Source organism: Euprymna scolopes, chromosome 12, assembly GCF_053919585.1.
Source record: "Euprymna scolopes isolate OS-2025 chromosome 12, ASM5391958v1, whole genome shotgun sequence".
In the NCBI taxonomy this organism is placed as follows: domain Eukaryota; kingdom Metazoa; phylum Mollusca; class Cephalopoda; order Sepiida; family Sepiolidae; genus Euprymna; species Euprymna scolopes.
The window spans coordinates 119,046,023-119,065,484 of record NC_136493.1 but is presented as its reverse complement, the minus strand read 5'-3'; positions in this window follow the sequence as shown (position 1 = coordinate 119,065,484).

The window sequence follows — 19,462 nt, the reverse complement described above, 5'->3', positions numbered from 1 at the left end:
GATTACTGCTGCACCCAATGATGTTGACTTGCTCTTCTTTTTGGGTCAATGTGACAGTTGTTTACAGTGTGGGATTTTCTCGGTGCAAAGTATTTCCCCATTATAACAATATCATGAACAGGTATTGCTCGATATATATTAGATACACTTTTACCATCTCGTGTATCTTTATAGCAAAAAAGGCTGGTTGTAGCCTAAAATGCTAAAACATTCAATGGAATTGGAAAATATGATTATAAACGTAAATGGCAATAAGGGAACTGGGATGTCCAGGGCCGGGCCGGCAGGTGTTTCAGGGCTCAACAGCCTGGACCCGGTCGTCATCATGCTACTGCGAGGAAATATATGACAATGAACCTCGGCTGTTGGAATGTACAGACGCTGCTTGACTTGCCGTCAGCAATAATGCGTCCAGACCGTAGGTCTGTTCTTGTATCTAAGGAACTTCAACGTTATGACATGGACATAGTGTCTCTGTCTTAGACCAGGCTGGCTGATGAGGGACACTTTTCTGAGTTAGCTGGGGCCTATACCATTTTCTGGAGTGGTAGAGCGGATGGATGTAAGAGGGAATCAGGCGTGGCTTTTGCTATAAATGCTTCAATTCTTTCTAGCCTGGAAGAACTTCCCTGTAGTGTGAGTGCCGGATCATGACTATGAGGTCACCGCTGGTAAATGGTCGTTACATAACTTTTTGGAGTGCTATGCACCCACTATGGATGCAATAGAAGATGAACACCTTGCTTTCTACCTTACTTTGTGCAGTGTAATTAGACGCATTTCCTTTGTGGATAAGATCTTCATTCTTGGAGATTTTAATGCTAGGGTGGGAAGAGATTTTCAAACCTGGCGTGTGTTGGTTAAACATGGAGATGACAATTGTAATAACAATGGTCTGATGTTGTTGCAGTTTTGTTCAGAGATGTGTTTTAAAATCGGTAATACAATGTTACAACAGAAGGACCTGGAGGCATTCTGGTTCCAAAAAGTAGCATTTGATAGACTATGTGTTAGTCAGAAAACGCGCGATGAGGGATATCTGCAGTGTTCGTGCCATGTGGGGCGCAGAGTGCTGGACCGACCATCGGCTCTTCCGTGCAAAGATTAAGTGTGGGATGTGAAGCCCAAGATGAGGGGAGCTAGTGTGGCTATCCTAAAGCGACTTAATGTTTCCAGTTTAAGGGGCAATATTGTGAGGGAGAAATTAGTTAAGCAGATGGAAGAGATTGATTGTGAAAATACTTGGCCTGCTTTTAGGGAATCGATCTATGAGGTATGTGAGAGAGTATTAGCTTATTGTGAGCGTAAACATCAGGATTGGTTCAATGAGAATGATACTAAAATTCAGGCTCTGCTTGATTCAATAGCCAGGCAATTGGACGCTTATATCGGGGTTGTTTGACGGATGGTAAGCAAGATCGATTGAGGGACAAGCACGAGGTTTAGAAGAGGTTGCGTGACATGCATGATGAATGGTGGAGGCAGAAGGCTGAGGAAATACAGCTTGCCTCGGATTCGAAAACACCAAGGTCTTATACAGACTACTGCGCGCGGTTTACGGACCATGCAGATCACCTATCACTCCTCTGCGCTCGAAAGATGGTGGGGATATTCTTAGAGACCCTAACGACATTCTTCATAGATAGAGGGATCATTTCGATGACCTCCTGAACAGACCTTCTTACGTTGATCAGAATTTTGCTTGGTCAATTCCTAGCAATACGGTCAAGGATATCTTGGCAGAGGTTCCTTTTCTCCAGGAGGTTGAAACAGCTGTCCATGAGCTGAACAATGTAAAGTCTCCTGACCTGAATCGTTTGCATGCGGAGATCTATAAATTTTGTGGACCTAACATGATGCAACGCTTAGCGGAGTCGTTGCAGACTGCTTGGCGGGATGAGTGTATTCCGCAGGATTGGCGGGATGCATTGATGGTAGTGCTATACAAGAGGAAGGTTAGCACAGATGAATGCGGAAACTATCGGGGTATCTCTTTGCTATCATTAGTCCGTAAGGTGCGCTGTAGGATCATGCTAGACCGAATGCTGGAGCACATTCATTACGATGTTTTACCTGAGTCGCAGTATGGTTTCAGAAGATGTTGAGGGACAGTAGATTTGATTTTTTATACCCAGGCAACTGCAGGAGAAATGTATAGAACTACAAAAGGGGCTGTATCAGGTGTTCATCGATTTAACTACGGCCTTTGATACAGTCAATGGGCATGTTTTGTGGGAGATTCTGAAAAGGCTTGGCTGTCATGACAGGTTTGTAACCATCTCTTCCACGATGACATGAAGGCTGTGATCAACGTTGGGGGAAAGTTGGCTGATCCTATCTCAGTAGAAAATGGTGTAAAGCAGGGAGACATTCCAGCAACCACACTCTTTGCGTTGTATTTCACCATGCCCTTTTGGATGGCATTTTTGGGGTGCTCTGATGGTGTCCATATTCGTTACCGAACTACTGAGGGATTGTTCAACATTAGGCGCTTCAATGCAAGTACAAAACGATTCGTGACTTGCTCTATGCGGAGGACTGCGATTTTGTGGCTAATACGGTGACTGATATGCAGCATCTGCTGGACGCTTTTTTCGATTGCGTGCACCGCATTGGGCCTGATCATCAATCTGAAAAATACTGTCATAATGTATCAGCCTACTCCCGGAATGCCATACTATAAGCCATCAGTTTATATCCGTGGGTCAAGGATAGCGGTTGTCACTAAGTTTGTATACTTAGGTAGCACACTGAGTATGTCTAGTGCGCTGAATGATGAGGTATCGTTACGGATCAGCAGGGCAAATGATGCATTAGGAAAGTTGGATGGGCGTTTGTGGGGTCGTCATGGGGCTTGCTGCCAACTAAGATAAAGTTTTATGCTGCACGTGTTCTCTCTACTCTTCTCTATGGCTGTGAAACTTGGCCAACGTATAAGGAGCATCTGAGACGTTTCGAGCTGTTTCATCCGATGTGTCTACGGTGAATCTTAGATGTGGGTGGGCAGATGTATGTCAGTGATGTGGAGGTGCTTGATCGGTCCCAATGCCTTAGCATTGAGGCTCACGTTATTAAGCATAGACTAAGATTGAGTGGACATGTGGTGAGGATGTTAGACAATCGATTTCCCAAACAACTCCTTTATGGCGAGCTCACCGAGGGAAGACGTCTGGCTCAAAAGCCTAAATTGAGATTTAAGGATTGTTTAATATCCACCTTAAAAAAATGTGTACCTGGGAGAGTCTTGCTTTGGAGTGCAGAGGGTAGAGAAGGGCCTTGCGGGGAGGTTTGAGCAAGTTTGAGCAGGATCGAAACCAGTAATTGCGGCTGAAGCGCGATATCCGGAAACGGAGAGTAAAAGGAGCCATGGATGAAAGAGGGCGCCAAATTGGTATGGAGTGTGAAGTGTGCGGAAGAAAATGCCTGCGCAGAGCTGAGCTGATGAGCCACCAGTATACTTATCGGCGCAGCGGGCCACAAAGCAGTCTTGAGTTGCCACCGTAAATCTGTGTAAACTGCGGGTGGATGTACAAACCGACAGGCGGTTTGAAACGGCGTTTGATCCTGCATAGAAAAGAACAAGAAGAACGTGCTGCTAGTGGTGCACATGTCTGTACACTGTGTGCTAAGGAATACCAGAGTATAACAGGGCTTAAAAGCCACAGTCGTGCAGCCCATAACTGAATGTTTCCGTGTTTCTATATAACTTTTTGGTTCTATATCGAGTGAGTGCAATGTTCGAAAGCGAATTTGCTGCCATCATTATATACATATATGATAATGTTTTATGTTTAGAAGTGCATACACATATATGCACCACGCCCATATCTATATGTGTATATGGGGATATATATATATATATATATATATATACAAAAATATATAGACCCATATACACAAGCTGAATGTGTCTGTGTGAGTGTGTGTGTGTGTGTGTGTGTCTGGTCACTAATAGGCTCCTATATGGTTGACTATTTTAAAAAAACTTATTACATATAATGATAGAAGATGTATGGAGACATAGGAATGCGTGTGTTTGATCTAGCAAAACCGTGGTTCATTTAAATTGTGATGTCTGCGTTGGCACCTGCTCCACAAAGTATGGAACACATTAAATGAAAAAAAGAAAAGTTTACAAGGGTTTTTTATATAGATTTACATAATAATACTTTTACAAGGATATTTTAACTTAAATATGGACGGTATCATAACATTGTGGCTCTGCCTTCTCGCCTGACATCCATAGAATATAAATAGGCACACACTTTATAAAAGATCTTTTATATCTATATGCGTCAGTATGATTTGGTAATTATGCTTCAGTTTGAATGAATTATGTTATCATAAATTTATGGGGAGTTCATTCGCACCTGACCTCCATAGAATGGAAATATGTCCCAAAGTTTAACACGTTTTTTTTTTTAATATAGATCCACAGAATATTGTGATAAGTGTTTCAGTGTGAATAGGTATGGTATAATAAATTATGGGATTTATCTATTTTATTTTTACTTTCATCATATGTTGCTTTGGTTTTGATACCCCACATTCGAAGCTATCTCTTTACAACTCTTCCTTTTCATAACCTATCATACTTTCATAAATGAGAATTCATTTTCTGTAGGTTGTTTTGGAACCCAGTCAACGACGGGTACTTTGCTAGTATATATATATATATATATATATATATATATATATATATATATATATAGATATAGATAGATAGATATATACGTGTGTATATATACATATATACAATATATATATATATACATATATACAATATATATATAATATATATACATATGTATCTATATATTTATACACACATATAGTATATATATATATATTTATATATGTATATACATCTATACACACATATATCTATATTTATGTGTATATATATATATATATATATATATATATATATATAATATGTGGACCATAACACAAAAAGAAGAGGCGAAAATTATTATGATTACGGGATTAAAAAAAAATTATACGAGTGTTTTGGGTGTTTTTTTTTTGTATGAAAATTTGCTGGAATCATTAACATTAGTTTGATCGGATTTTGTCACAGTAACATGCATTATAATGATGAAATCGGGAAACAAAATAAAAAAAAAACATTATACTCATGACGTATACATCTTTTTTAAAAAATGTACTTTTTTTAAATGTTAGATAAACGTTCCGAGCCTTATATTGTATGGACAATCCACATGATATATTAATAATCTCGTCTTGTAACAGACGGTATCTTTTCCCGTTTAACTTTTACCATATGTCATCTCAATTGAGTCTTTTGTTGTATGCCTATTACTGTTGCCTCTTTTGTGCTTAACTGCCGTATGTCTTTATACAATAAACACCGATGCTGTCATTAATAATAAAGGCGAATTGCCCATTATCTTTCTGCGTCAAGTGTGATTACGCATACAGAGTTAGGCTCTTAACATATTAGAAGATGTCTTGATATATTGCAATATAAAAGTGTTTCCCGAGATCCTACAATAAATTATAAGGCAGGAAGGTGTATCTTATCTGTGGAGAAATAGATTTATTGATGTCGAGCTTGAAAAAAATGTGACTGTTTTGCGCGCATACATGAAACAAAAAGAAAAAAGAAAACGATCTTTAGAGTGTGAAATAATGATCCAGGGAGAAGAAGTTCTTCATGAAATAAATGGAAGATTAATACCGACGGAAGCGAAGAACATATGAATCGGGTGCAGCAATATATATTTTTGACATACGCGCAAGGAATTCCGAAAAACCTTTTTGCGTAATACACTGAGAGAGAAGGTAATATTGACTAACAAAAAGAGTTGTTTTTCATTCATTTTTGTTAATACCATTATCTTTATTTTCAGAAGCTTCGCTATTTTAACAGGTTTAATTACACAAGGGAAATTAAGTTGACTTGGCTTGTTTCTTTGAAAAAGCTGAGAGTGCTTGCAGATATTTAGCAGGAAAAACTCGACATTCTTCGCTGTTTCATCTGTAGATTTAATAAGACCCAAAAATATTCATTAGTGTGTTTCCTACTTTCTTTCCACTCAAAACAATCTTAGATTTATTCCTGTTTTTGTAGTTGTTTCTTTTGGAAAATTTAAAGGCTTTTATTTTACGTGGTTCATAATTTTTATCTAACTGAATATTTTCCAATAATATTAAAATGTTTTCACTACTTCATGTAGTCATACTTCGTTTCCTGCGCACGTACTTATAATCTATTACTTTTTGTAGGTTTGTTTCTTCCTATTTAATAAAATGTACTATTTTGAATTCCATTGTTTACATATTTTCTAACATAAACTAACAAAGGCCAGAAACACAATCAAAAATAGGTTTTAAAGATGTAAAATGCACGTTTAAAAATAGCATTTCTGTTTAAAGCACAATTAAACATGATTCATGATTTTATAATTTTATACTTATTGAACACGCGGTGATCGCACAAGGAAACAGGACAGGCACAAACAATCAATAATGCATCATTTAAAATGTCAGTGGTACCTTCGAAAATAATGTTTAAATAACAATTGAAACATGCCACTTTACATTTGTATGATAATCATATATTCAAACAATTATATATACCATATTATAAAATCCAGCAGAGATTATATAGCGTGCCGTGTAGATTACAATATAAATTATACAAGTCATTTCGGGGAGGGATTTAACGTTTCCTGACACTTTACCGCAAAGAATTTTTACTAGAGCGAACGCTCACTCGATTTTGATTTAAGAATATAATATTTATCCGATTTGGATGGCAATTACAATATAGGAGTATTAAACACTCGATAATCATCATAAAATCGCGGACAACGTCGGGTCTCTCTGCAAGATATCAAATAAATCAAGCAATTTTAGATCTTGTAATAATTAAATAATTTCAAATATCACTTGACTATGTCAAAATTCGTCAAATTCAAATGGACGTCGAATCTGATGTAAAAATATTAACGATCTGTTACCTGCAAACAAGCGAAACAATAAAAAAAACTAACATGTGTTATTCTTGTTTAACAAAGGCAGCATATTAAACGCCAATACTAAAATAAGAGATTAAAAGCATTTTAAAATATAGGTATTTCGATTACAGAAAATTAATATATCTCTATTTTCTACTATCCTTTAAAAATAACTTTGTCTAGGCGTATGCCTGTTTGTGATTTCCATCCGCATGGATTGGAAAACAGCCCGACAAACTTTTACGAAATTTTATAGGAAGGGAATCATGAGCCTGGAAGTTTGCTCATATAGGTTGTCTCTCGAAATGTCTTCGATAAGTAGGGCAATCGATAATCAAAACAATTTGAGGAAAGAAGGAACAGGGGGTGTGACCAAAATTAAAATATTAAACAAATAATACATACGATTATTCAATATGTAAGTGAAACGTTCGAAATGAATGTATCTGTTTAAAACACGAACAATTATAATTGACATGTTTCAATGTAAGCCATATAAAACGCTATAATTATTGCACAAGTATTATTGCTATACAAATAAAATATAAATAAGTCTTTTGATAGCACTTTTAAATTGACGTATTTATTTATTTATTCCCGTCATTCGTACTTTTTCATTTATAATTCTTCATTCTATAAATTATGTTTTGTATAAATTATCTCCATAAATGTATTCTCTTTTTTATTCATTTATGTATGCCATTTTCAATTTAAATTTTATACTACAATATACTTAGACGGTGTTTTTACTTGTTTGTCAAATACTAGTATCACTGTACTTTTGTTTGTTATAATAATCTATTTAATTAATCTTATATAATTTAGTGTCTAAAATTTATTTTCTCTATTTACTCCTTACTAGCAGTTCAGACCGGCTTTTCTCGGACCCTATGTACGAGATGAGTGCAATAAGTAATACACCTGGGCAACTTCACATATCAGTAGAGCAACAGTTATTAGTTTTTCTCTACATGAGAATCACCCAGTGTTATACATTTCTCCCATTGTTTGATGCAGCTCTGCAGACCGTTTTTGTAGAACACCCCAGGTTGGTCCTCCAACCACGACGGAGCTTCAGAAATCAAGGCTGCATCACCTGGAAAACCCTTTCCTTTTAGAAACAACTTCATGGCTGGGAAGAGGTGGAAGTCAGAGGGTGCAAGGTTAGGAACCTAAGGAGAATTGGGATGGATTTAATAACTAGACGCCAGTACTTCTGATCTGGCGACATGCGAGTTGTAGTCCGGAGCGTTGTCCTGCAGGAGGAGGGTACATTTTCTTATCTTGCCCCGACTCTTGATGTTAATAGCTTCCCGTAATTTCCTCAAAAGTGAAGTATAATAGGCTTTTGTAATTTTGGTACCCTTTGCTAGGAAATCTATCATCACCACTCCGTCCTTGTCCCAGAAGACTGTGAGCATGACCTTGCCAGTGGAGAGTTGCGCCCTTATCTGCTTTGGATCTGGTGAGTCCAAGTGTTTCAACTGCATTGACTGGGCTTTGGCTTCTGGATCATAGTGATCAACCCAGATTTCATCCTGTGTAATCAGTATTTTGAAAAAATTTGACTCATCTTCTTGATATCCTCGAGCACTCGACGCGTTCTTGCTTCTGGAATGGTGTGAGCAACCTGGAAATCCACCTGCCAGACACCTTATCTATATGCAAATGGACATACGTGATAGTTTACACAGACTCTGTACTAATCTTGCAACCTTGGGCTATTTGGCGAATAATAATGCGCCGATCTTCCAAAATGGCAACCTCACCTGTACGGACAGGTGACTCATCAATGGAAGATATGGGGCGACCTGGTGTTGGAGCTGTTTCCGCAGACTTCCGCCCATGTTTGATTTCAGGATGCCAGCGTTTTACAAGGTCCTGGTTGGGCATTATCAACATAAGTTTCGTTCATTTCATCAAAAGTCTCCTGTGGTGTGCGTCCTTTCCAATACAAAAACCGGATCAATGCTCGACATTCAACAGGCTCCATTTCACATCTGACTCAGTTCAGACACCTTTAAAATAGTTCAGAGCTGTAGTTTGCCAAATAATCCGTAGAGATATAAATCATTGCACATGGAAAATTTCAGCTTAATCACACAACTGGAAGTGGGCCAGTTTTACTCATATCCTGTTAACCTACATTTAAAATGTCAAGTGTTTAGACACAAAATTGGCGGAGAAAGTAAGTAGAGTTTGAAAAGAGGAACTTTTTCAACCTCGACATATTGGCAGTTAAATTCTCTCCCAAAACTGATCCATATTATGTTGCATGTCTTTATCAAAATTTCCAATGTTCAGATCCAAAGTTGGCTTACAATGAGCTAGTGACCGCAAGCGTCTAATATTTTAAATGCTTACCCCCTGACAGTAAAATTTCCGGCCAAAAGTCGCTCAAGGGACATGGATGGATGGACACTTTTCAGTATATAAATATATATATATATATATATATATATATATATATATATATATATATATATATCGTAAATAATGATTCAGTTTACTCTTACTACCTATGTGAGGGTGCAGAAATACTGAGTTTAAAAATCAAGCGCGTTATTATTTTTTTGTGCTGATGAACCCGTTTATCTCCTCAACTCCTCCGTCTAGGCGATGCAAACCTCTAAATCAAAACCTGCCCTTTTAACCACATACGCCTTAACACTAAATAAACGAGAGAGGAGTGGCCCTTTAGTCCTGGTCGACGAGTTGATGATTGAAGCAAATTTCCAGTTTTCATACCGAAACTGCTTAAAGAGAAGTTAGGTTCTGCCTTATGCCCGGCTTTCATACTCTTTCTTTTCCTATATCAAGCGCAGAGCTGTGATCACAGAGACGCAAAAGAAACACCCAGTGTTTGTCCCATGTTTCCTCACTATGGAAACGAACCTTGCTCCCCACTCCCGCCCCATTCATATCCCCTATAATTAAGCATCTTGGGGATGCTTTACTACCACATATGCCAATGCCATTATATTGATGGTGTTTTGGGTACTGATATGAAAGTTGGGTTTGCTACTATATTCCGATTGATGTCACAGGAACTATAACTCTTAAGTGGCGTTTAAATTTGCTACTCCATCATCAGTTGTATACACTCGCGATAGCAGCAGTGCTATCATGCGCACGAAATACACTTTACCCGAGACCATCAACCTGTGGATGAAGAGACGGCTGATGTCTACAGGACCTCTCACCCGAAAGTGACAGTGTAATAGAAAATAACAGTTCAAACAAAAACATAATTTAAAACGTGGCACGAACTCAAACCAAAAGAATTTTTCGGCTCCGTTAATTGTTGCATTCACGAATATCCGTGGACTTAGAACTAACTTAGATTATGTTGAATCGTTTCTCTTAACATACATCCAGAATATATTAGCGGTAAGTGAAACAACCTACACTCCTACATCCTCGTTAAGCACTTTAATATGCCTGGTGATCTGCAACTTTGCCGTACTATCACGGTCGGATAGATGCAGAGAAATGGAGTATTTAATTGAAACACCTTTCACTTTTACTGGGAACTCCTACCTAGAATAAGAAAGCAGGCCTTCACGTGTATTTAAAAAAAAAACTTCAACATAGCGAGAGAAACTTGTATTTACTCTACCGTTCTCCGTCGACCCTGAACTGTATCCTAATCAACCAAGTTTATGAAAGCATAAATGCAGCAGCCTTACTTCACACTAACGCACAAGTACTTGTATTTAACAAATTTTATTTCAACCAATGTAATTCGCTTGGGTTCTATACTTAAGCACTCGCACCTGGGAGCATCACAGACACACACACACACACACACACACACACACATATATATATGTATATATATATATATATATACATATATAAATACTTCATTTACTCACATGCATTTAATATACGAAAGTATAGATTTATGCGTAAACTTTAAGTATTTACTTCAAAAGTGCTCAATACGTAGGTAGAGCTAGTTAGTAATTTATAAAATATATATGGCGATTAAGCTACACTGAATATTTTGCGTTTCCTCCACTATAGGATTCGTCAGACTGATGCGCGAATTCTGTGGTTGTTTCTTGTTTTTATATATGTTCGGGATTTCTAGTTAGACAATAAGCTTTCTCGTATCCACCGCGCCCCTTCCTATCAGCCAATGGGCATGCATTTTATCGAACAAAGGATCTGTTTTAGAACTAGGTTAGTGGTTTAAGGTAGATCTTTTCCTTCCCTTTTTTAAATATATATAAATATGCCCATGTGTACACGCATACATGCGCATATATATATATATATATATATATATATATATATATACATATATGTGTGATCGTTTATGTATATCCATGTTTATTTAATTTATTTATTTGTTTGTTTTCTATTGTTATCGTTAGGTTTAAAGCTATTTTGTATCGCTATCCTAGAGTAAGTTTTATGTTGTGAACACAGTTGTTTGCTATTTCTCGTCTAGAGTTCAATAGATTCTGAGGTTCTTTAAAGTACAGGATAGCAATTTTTTCATGGAGGCATAATTTACATGGGTCGTCTAAATGTCTGCACGTTGTAGCTTGTCTCATTATTTTCCATTCGACTACCGGCGACTGTCCGCTTTCTTTGAGTTCCCAGTATTTATTCGCTAGTGTTGTTTTTATATGGTGGTTTTTATTTTGTACGGTGTTTTTTATTTTTTATTTATACTATAAAACTCCGAATTATGTCCCATCGCCGAAAAATTACACCCTTATGTCTGTTTTACAGGTATTTCCATGACAATTCCTCTGTAATAGTTACAGTACTTGTTCCTATAAACGACAAATATCTCGACAAATCCGACAAGCAGCAAAATCCCAATCCCACAATGTAAATACACAAACTTCGGAATTCATTCCCAAGTTCCTGCTGTCCGTAGATTAATTTTAGTGTAATGTGAACAGACATCCTCAAGAAGTGTACGCCATTTTGAGTTTCACAACAGTTTCAGATGGTTCGCTGTTACACACAAGTCCTGGGAGGTGACTTGTTTGTAGTAGACAGTTCCACAGAACAAAATATTCTTACCGTGTCGAAACCCAGGAAAAGAACATGTTAAATTGCTCAAGAAAAGGTTTAATATTTATGGAGCAACTCTGGTTTCTTATCGGTTGGTAGCAGAACGTGAATTATTTTTAATCGTCATATCTTAGCAGCATCCTTTATAAATAGAATCGCCCGACTTTGTGGGATCATACCCGATTAGTGATCCAAAATATTTTGTTTAAATTTTGGGACCAGAAGAGCGCTCTCCAGAATACAGAAACACAGTTCACGCTTATTGTTCTTTAGCGAGATTTTCGCATTGCCTCTTTTCAAAACGATATCATTGATTCGACTCCCGTCAGCTAGTTCTACAAAATGATTTTGTGTCTTAAAGTTGGGATCAAGATTGATAAAATCAGATTCCTTTGTAATCACATGTACCGTGGCCCCACAATCGACAAGAAACTTATTATTGTTTGCTGAAGCATCAAATGTACACGAAAATAAAAATGTATGTTCGGTAATAGAGTTCTCTACATTTTATTTTTTTGCAAACTTGGCCTTCGGGACAAGATCAAAGTGTAGTATCTGTTCTTCAGATGCTGCACTTCTATTTCTTGTTCTCTTTCGGTGGGGGGGAAATCCTTCACGACTGAGGCAATTTTTATTTTTGTACCTTTTCTCCACGTTAAAAAACGACCCTGGTGTCTAACTCTGTTCCGTGGGGAGGCATAGTAAATAGGTACATTTTTAATGTAGTCGCCATTTTGAGTCCTGTATCTACATTGGAAACTCTTGTGATTAGGTCAGTTCAGTGTATAAAGAAATAATTTTGGGTTTGCCTTTCGATAAATAATGCTCTCTCAATATGTTTAATGCTTCGCAGCAGTCGTCCAGGGCTTCTCTCATTACTAGTGATAGACTTCGGTCATCTAAACACCGTATTAATTCCGCAAAGATAGTTGCGTTCTTTTCAATGAAATCGCGGTCGTTTCTGTTTTTCAGGTTGTGTTTGTAGTACTTCGTGTAGCTTTTGGATTCGTAGATATCCCAGAAATTTAACTTGCCACAATTCGAATTTTGATTCGGATCCATCGAAATAAAGACGCAAGCTGGACCAAATAACCTCTAGAAGTGTAAGCCATTTTGAGTTTCACAACAGTTTCAGATGGTTTGCTGTTGCACCCAAGTCCTGGGAGGTGACTTGTTTGTAGTAGACAATTCCACAGAACAAAATATTCTTGCCGTGTCGAAACCCGGGAAAGAACATGTTGCTCCAGAAAAGGTTTAATATTTATGAAGCAATTCTGGATCCTGATTGGTTGGTAGCAGAACGTGAATTTATTTGATTCGCCAGTTCTTAGCAGAATCGTTTATAAATAGAATCTTCCGACTGTGTGGGATCATACCCCATTAACCCAACATATTGCAACACACTCCGCTGAACAACTCCCGTATGCTAGGCCCTCGCGACTAATCGCTGTGTGCCTTGTTAAGTGTAAGGAATATTAAATTAAACATCAGGAATTGAAAATGACTTCTGCGAACATTAAGCATTGAATAATGCTATCTTCAGCATGCGGGTGAATCAAGATGGAAGCGACACCGACACATACTTTATCTATGATGTGCAAGTTAAGAGTTGCACAATGCAACATACATATCGATATCCAAGTTATAATTCTATATGAATACAAGAAATAACACGTTGATGAGACACAAAATAACGTACAGTATGTCATCACTGATAGACATATAATAAATGAATGTTTTCAAGAAAGAAAAAAAAACAGAACATAGATCGAGTGTATGGATATTTAGAGCAAGAAACATATGTATATCTAGATAATCGGTGGACAGTAAACGTTGACAGTCAATGATTCCTTACGTTACAAAACGTTAATCGCGACGAAACATGTTTTGTAGACTTTTACTAATAGCAATTTCCTTATGATTATTAGTTTAATTTCTCACTACAAGCAGTTACAGAATAAAAGCTGCAGATATAAGAACAATTATAACCCCTGGAGTATTGTTCTCTTTTTGTTTTCTGGTTTAAGTAATCAACAGTTGGCATTCAGCAGAAGATGTACATTTTTCCAATTTACGTATTCATAAGCATTTTTTATAACAAATGATTTGCATGAATTTAAAACCTTAAACCAGCTTGCGAAATTCCCATCATAACATGTTTTAAAACGATGCCCAGTTCTTCTCTATTCAGTATTAAAAGAAAAATGTGAAAACAATATAATCACATTAAGATACTAGATCTTGCAGAGATTATGTTTATTGTAGCAAGTAGAATATATATATGTATATATATGTATATATATATATATATATATATATATAGAGAGAGAGAGAGAGAGAGAGAAAGAGAGAGAATTGATATGTAGTTTGCCTGAAACATTGTGTGAGATAGTTATGTAGTAGAGATTTAGGAAACTATCACAGTGCGAGAAATGAGATATAGTCGGTGTTGATGAGAGAAGACAGAAACAAGCAGCGATTTACAAATCAATAGGTATATATATATATATATATATATATATATATATATATATATATATATATATATATACTAGCTGTACCCTGTCACGCGTTGCTGTGGCTCAAATCGGCGCAATGGATACAGTTCCAAAATGAGAAAAAGCATGTTTCTTATAGATTTAATTTTCCATTTTGCATGGGTACACAGTTTTTGTTGTTCCATTTTCTTAGCTGATAAAGAGATTTTCCGGTTTGGTGACTCTTGAATACGTAACATAAATTGCCCATGTGAAAAAACAGTCAGTGTGTAACTGTCAGGTCCACAATTGTAAAGATTGTTCACTGTGCTTTGTTGATGGTTATTGCAAATGACAATAAAATTGGAAAGTGCAATTTCTTTTAGTGTAATGATGTATCCGGTGGAATCATAGGAATGCATGAAATGAAGATATATTCATCTGTGAAAGGTCTTGTTAAGATTGTTGTTTCTACGATATTGTTTGTTATTTTTTACTGCAAGCTATGTGCCATTGCAAAGGTTGGTTTATATTTCACAATATGATAATTAGTACACCAAATTCCAGTTGCAATACATGCGGTGGCATCCCTGGCAAATATAGCTGTTGGATAATTTACCCTTTTGTCTATTTTCACAAAAGTGTCGATGGATGTGTATTTGACTACCTCACTTGGAATTTTACATTGAATAATAACGGTAAGTTCATGGGCATCTTTGTATTGACCTGCACGAATAGCTCATTCACTCAGTCAAATTGAATTCTTATAATTTGAATATCTGCAAAAACCTTTTAAACTAAGTATTCTCTTGATGAAATAAAATTACAGAAATTACAGAAGTTAAAAGTCACAGAAGTTTGCCCTTAACTCTGATCAGCTGACCCTTTTTCGTACCCAATTTCCCACAAGTGATGCAAAAGTTTTTTGTGCGGATCAAACAGTATGCAACTGGAAATGCACGTTTTGAGTTAAGTTTAATGTCTTCACATGGAACAAAAAAGTAGAGTATTCGAGGCAAGCATTTATTTCATCTGCTGGTGTTGATTGAAGAATAACAGGTAACGTTTATCTGAAATCTCCTGCAAGCAATATTATTGCATTCCCAAACGGTCTGACATTGACACGCAAATCTTGCAAGGATCGACCAAGAGCCTCGAGTGATTCTTTGCGTACCATTGTGCATTCATCCTAAACAATAAGTTAGCATTTCTGCAACATTTTTCCGATATTGGATGTTTTGGAGATGTTGAACATGAGATTTTTGAAAAATTGAATGTTTTAAAGTAGAATAAGTAATTCTTCTACTTGGCAGCAAGGTAACGGGTATTCCTCATGCAGCAAGACCTAAAGCTATGTCATTTTGTTATCAAATGGCTGCCAAAATCAATTTAATTAGAAAGGTTTTACCAGTTTCTTCTGGTGAGGTTCTAGGTAGCAGTAATTTCCAAATAACTTCTATTTTCACAGTCAGTAAATTAGGTGACTAAAATAGGATGTATCCATGTTTTGACAATGCCTTATTCACTGTAATTAATTTAGGAGACTAAAATGGGATGAGGGATTAGAGAGGAAGATATATAGATAGAAAAGAGAAAGTGAGATGAAAATAGAGAAAGAGAAAGAGATGGAGAAATTTAGGGATTGATAGATAAACAGAGAGAGGGGGAGACTTAGAAACAGAAAGGGATGAGACAGAGGAAAGGAGAGAGATAAAGAGAATTAGAGAAAGAAAGGGGCTCAGAGAGAGATGGAGAGGGTGATAGAGAGAAAGATAGATGTAGAGGGTGATGAAGATAAAGATAGCTTGAGAGAGGGAAAGGGAGAGATGGATAGAGAGAGATATTAAGAGAGGAAGAGAGAGGGGGAGAGAAACAGAAGGTGAACAGCACTTTTGTTTGTTTGCTGGTTCAGTAGAGAATAAATCTTTCGAGACTGAGGCAATTTTAATGTTTTGTAATTATCCAGAGTACCCCCTTTTTTTTGGGGGGGGGGGCTAGATTTCCCTAACACTCGAAATCGACCGGGTTATCTGTATTTTCATTTAACAAATTAATAAAAGCAAAACATATTGTATAAATTGAATTTAACATGAATATACTATTTTAAAAAATAGCACGATAACATAAGTTCATAAGTGCCACTTTAGGTACTCCTTGGGGGTTGAGTTACAGGGCGACATGCATAATTGTTTAATGGTCGCTCCCTTAGCCCCCCCCCGCTAGTCAAGGCTAATGCATGCGCATGTAACATTGTTTATTTACTGACGTTGGCTTAGTAACTAAACGACTTATTTATAATTTCGTAACCCTTAAACGCATGCCGGAAGATTTAAATTGGTTCATTATTGTTGTAATGAAAAAAAAGTTTCATTCAACACAAAACCAAAAACACATATTAATGATCAATGATTTATTATTCTATTCATTCAAATGTACTAATTTTTAAATAAAAAAGTAAAAAAAAAGTTACTAAAAAATAGTTGCTTATGTGCGCATAAAAACTTGTTTTTGTTTTTGTTTTGTTTTTTTAGATTAGGTCCACCTTATAATCACCCCCCCAACCTCCTCATCCTAAGAACAGCATCCGGAATAAACACCACTTTTGGAGAGGGGGGCTATTTGAAAAAAAATTACTGATATTTGTTGTCAGCATACCCACGAGAAAATACTATTAAAAAAAGGAGGGGTTCAGTGCCCGTGGCAAAGAATTAGATTTATTTATCAATAAAAGTTGCGGAGAAGTAAATTTATTTATCAATAAAAGTCGTCATTTAAAAAGGAAAATTGTGGAGGTGGACCTAAATGTAAATATTTACCCAAAATATTATCCCAACGTTTATTAAAAAAACGTTTTGTTCTCGCACTATTCAACAATTTGTTCATCCGCACATGTAAATTAAAAAAATATTTGTAAAAGTGAGAAGTTATCAGTAAATGATTTAGTTTTTTTTTTAATTATTATTTTTTTTTACATTATGTCCACAACGGCTTTCAGAATAAACACCCTCAACCTCTACATGTTAACAACGGATTTCGGAATAAACACCATTTGGGGGGGGGGATATTTAAAAAAAGTCGATAAAATTCGTCATTTAAAAAGTAATTAAAAATCAAATGTTTATAAGAGTGAGAAATTATTAATACATGTTTAGTAACATTTTTCGCTGCTAATGCAGAGAGTGATCCACGCTATTTTTAAATCGTATTTCCACGTTTAATTAAAGTTTTATGATATGCTTTTTTTTATTCAATTGCAAGGTTAAAGTACATAATAGGTACAAAACACCCTCCCCTCACCATGTTCAGAATGGCTTTTTAAATAATAACGTTATTATTTCAGCATAGATCACTCTCTGCATGCATACCCATTTTTCTTTTAATATTCATAAAAAGTAAAACTGTTTTCAAAATGAATAAATAAATAAATGTTTGTAAATGTGACAAATAATCGTTTAGTTACGGCAACGTAATTAAATAAAAGATGTTACGTGCGGGGTGGGGGGACTAAGGGAGCGACTACTATTTTTTCTGCTGGTCACCATGGAATTTAACGCCCAAGGAGTACCAAAATGTAATGTTTTTCGTCAAATAAATAAATTTCAAGCAATAATAATAGATAGCAACTTGGTTAATTTTACGACTCGCCCCAGCATATTATAAACACCCGAACTTCCCCATGTTAAAATGGCTTTCGGAATGAACACCCCCAACCACCCCATATTAAGAACAGCTTTCGAGGTATATGGAAGGGCGTTTATTTTTTTTTAACATGGGCAGATTAGGATGTTTATAATACGTTGAGGCATGTCGTAAAAATGAAACAGTTTAGAAAAATTAAAACAAACTTTTTTTATGTAAACAATGCCGTGACAAGAAACTAAACAATTTAAACGTAATGTTTCATGAATGAAAAGCCTTAACATAAATAAAGAAATTTAAAATTAAAAAAATTGGTAAGTACATAAATGAATTTACATTTTTAAAATATGGGATTTTTGTTGTTGTTGTTGTGTGTGTGCTAATGCAGAGAGTGATCCGCGCTATTGTTTTTAAAATCGTATTTCCACGTTTAATTAAAGTTTTATGATATGTTTTTATTCAATTGTAAGGTTAAAGTACAGAATAGGTACAAAACACCCTCCCTTCCCCATGTTAAGAATGGATGGTTTTTAATAACAGCGTTATTATTTCAGCAGGGATCACTCTCTTCATGAGTAAGTTTTTTTTTTACTTCTCTGGTAATTCGAGAGTAGTTGAAACGGAAGGTACCAGAAATAAAACCGGGCAAGTCTCGCAGAAACGACTTCGAAAAATATTTATATTTTATTTAATATTGACATAATTCGCAAGGTAAATTTATTTTAATGATATAAAAACATCCCTCGACTCTAAAGATGGGTTGTCTGAAAATTTCAAATAAATTGGTAACGTAGAAATATGGTTTTATTCACTTTTAACGAACCAATTTTACATTTATATATATATATATATATATATATATGTGTGTGTGTGTGTGTGAGTGTATGTGTATGTGTGTCTCTATATATGCATATGTTTATTCAATTGTATTACGTATGAATATTTTTCTTGTAATTTCTGTGAAATATCCATTCTATTCCGGAAAACTTCCCATTTTCAAATGGTTGCTGTTACAGTTCGATTCAAAGAATGCCTGATTGAACCAAAGAAATTAATTAAATGTCTGCGTGGAGTCTAGCAGCAAATGTAACGAGGAATATTTATATATATAGCGTGTGTTAGGTGATTAGCATATTATTCTACTCGTAAGATTTTTGATATATATATATATATATATATATATATATATTCCTAGTTTATAATTGTTGTTTTTTGCATGATCTGTGTTTTTTAATATTTTATATGTATTTTGTTGTCTATTTTTTCTCTGCTGCTATGTATTATTCATTTATTTTTTGAATGTATTTATGTTGTTCCTTGTTCAGT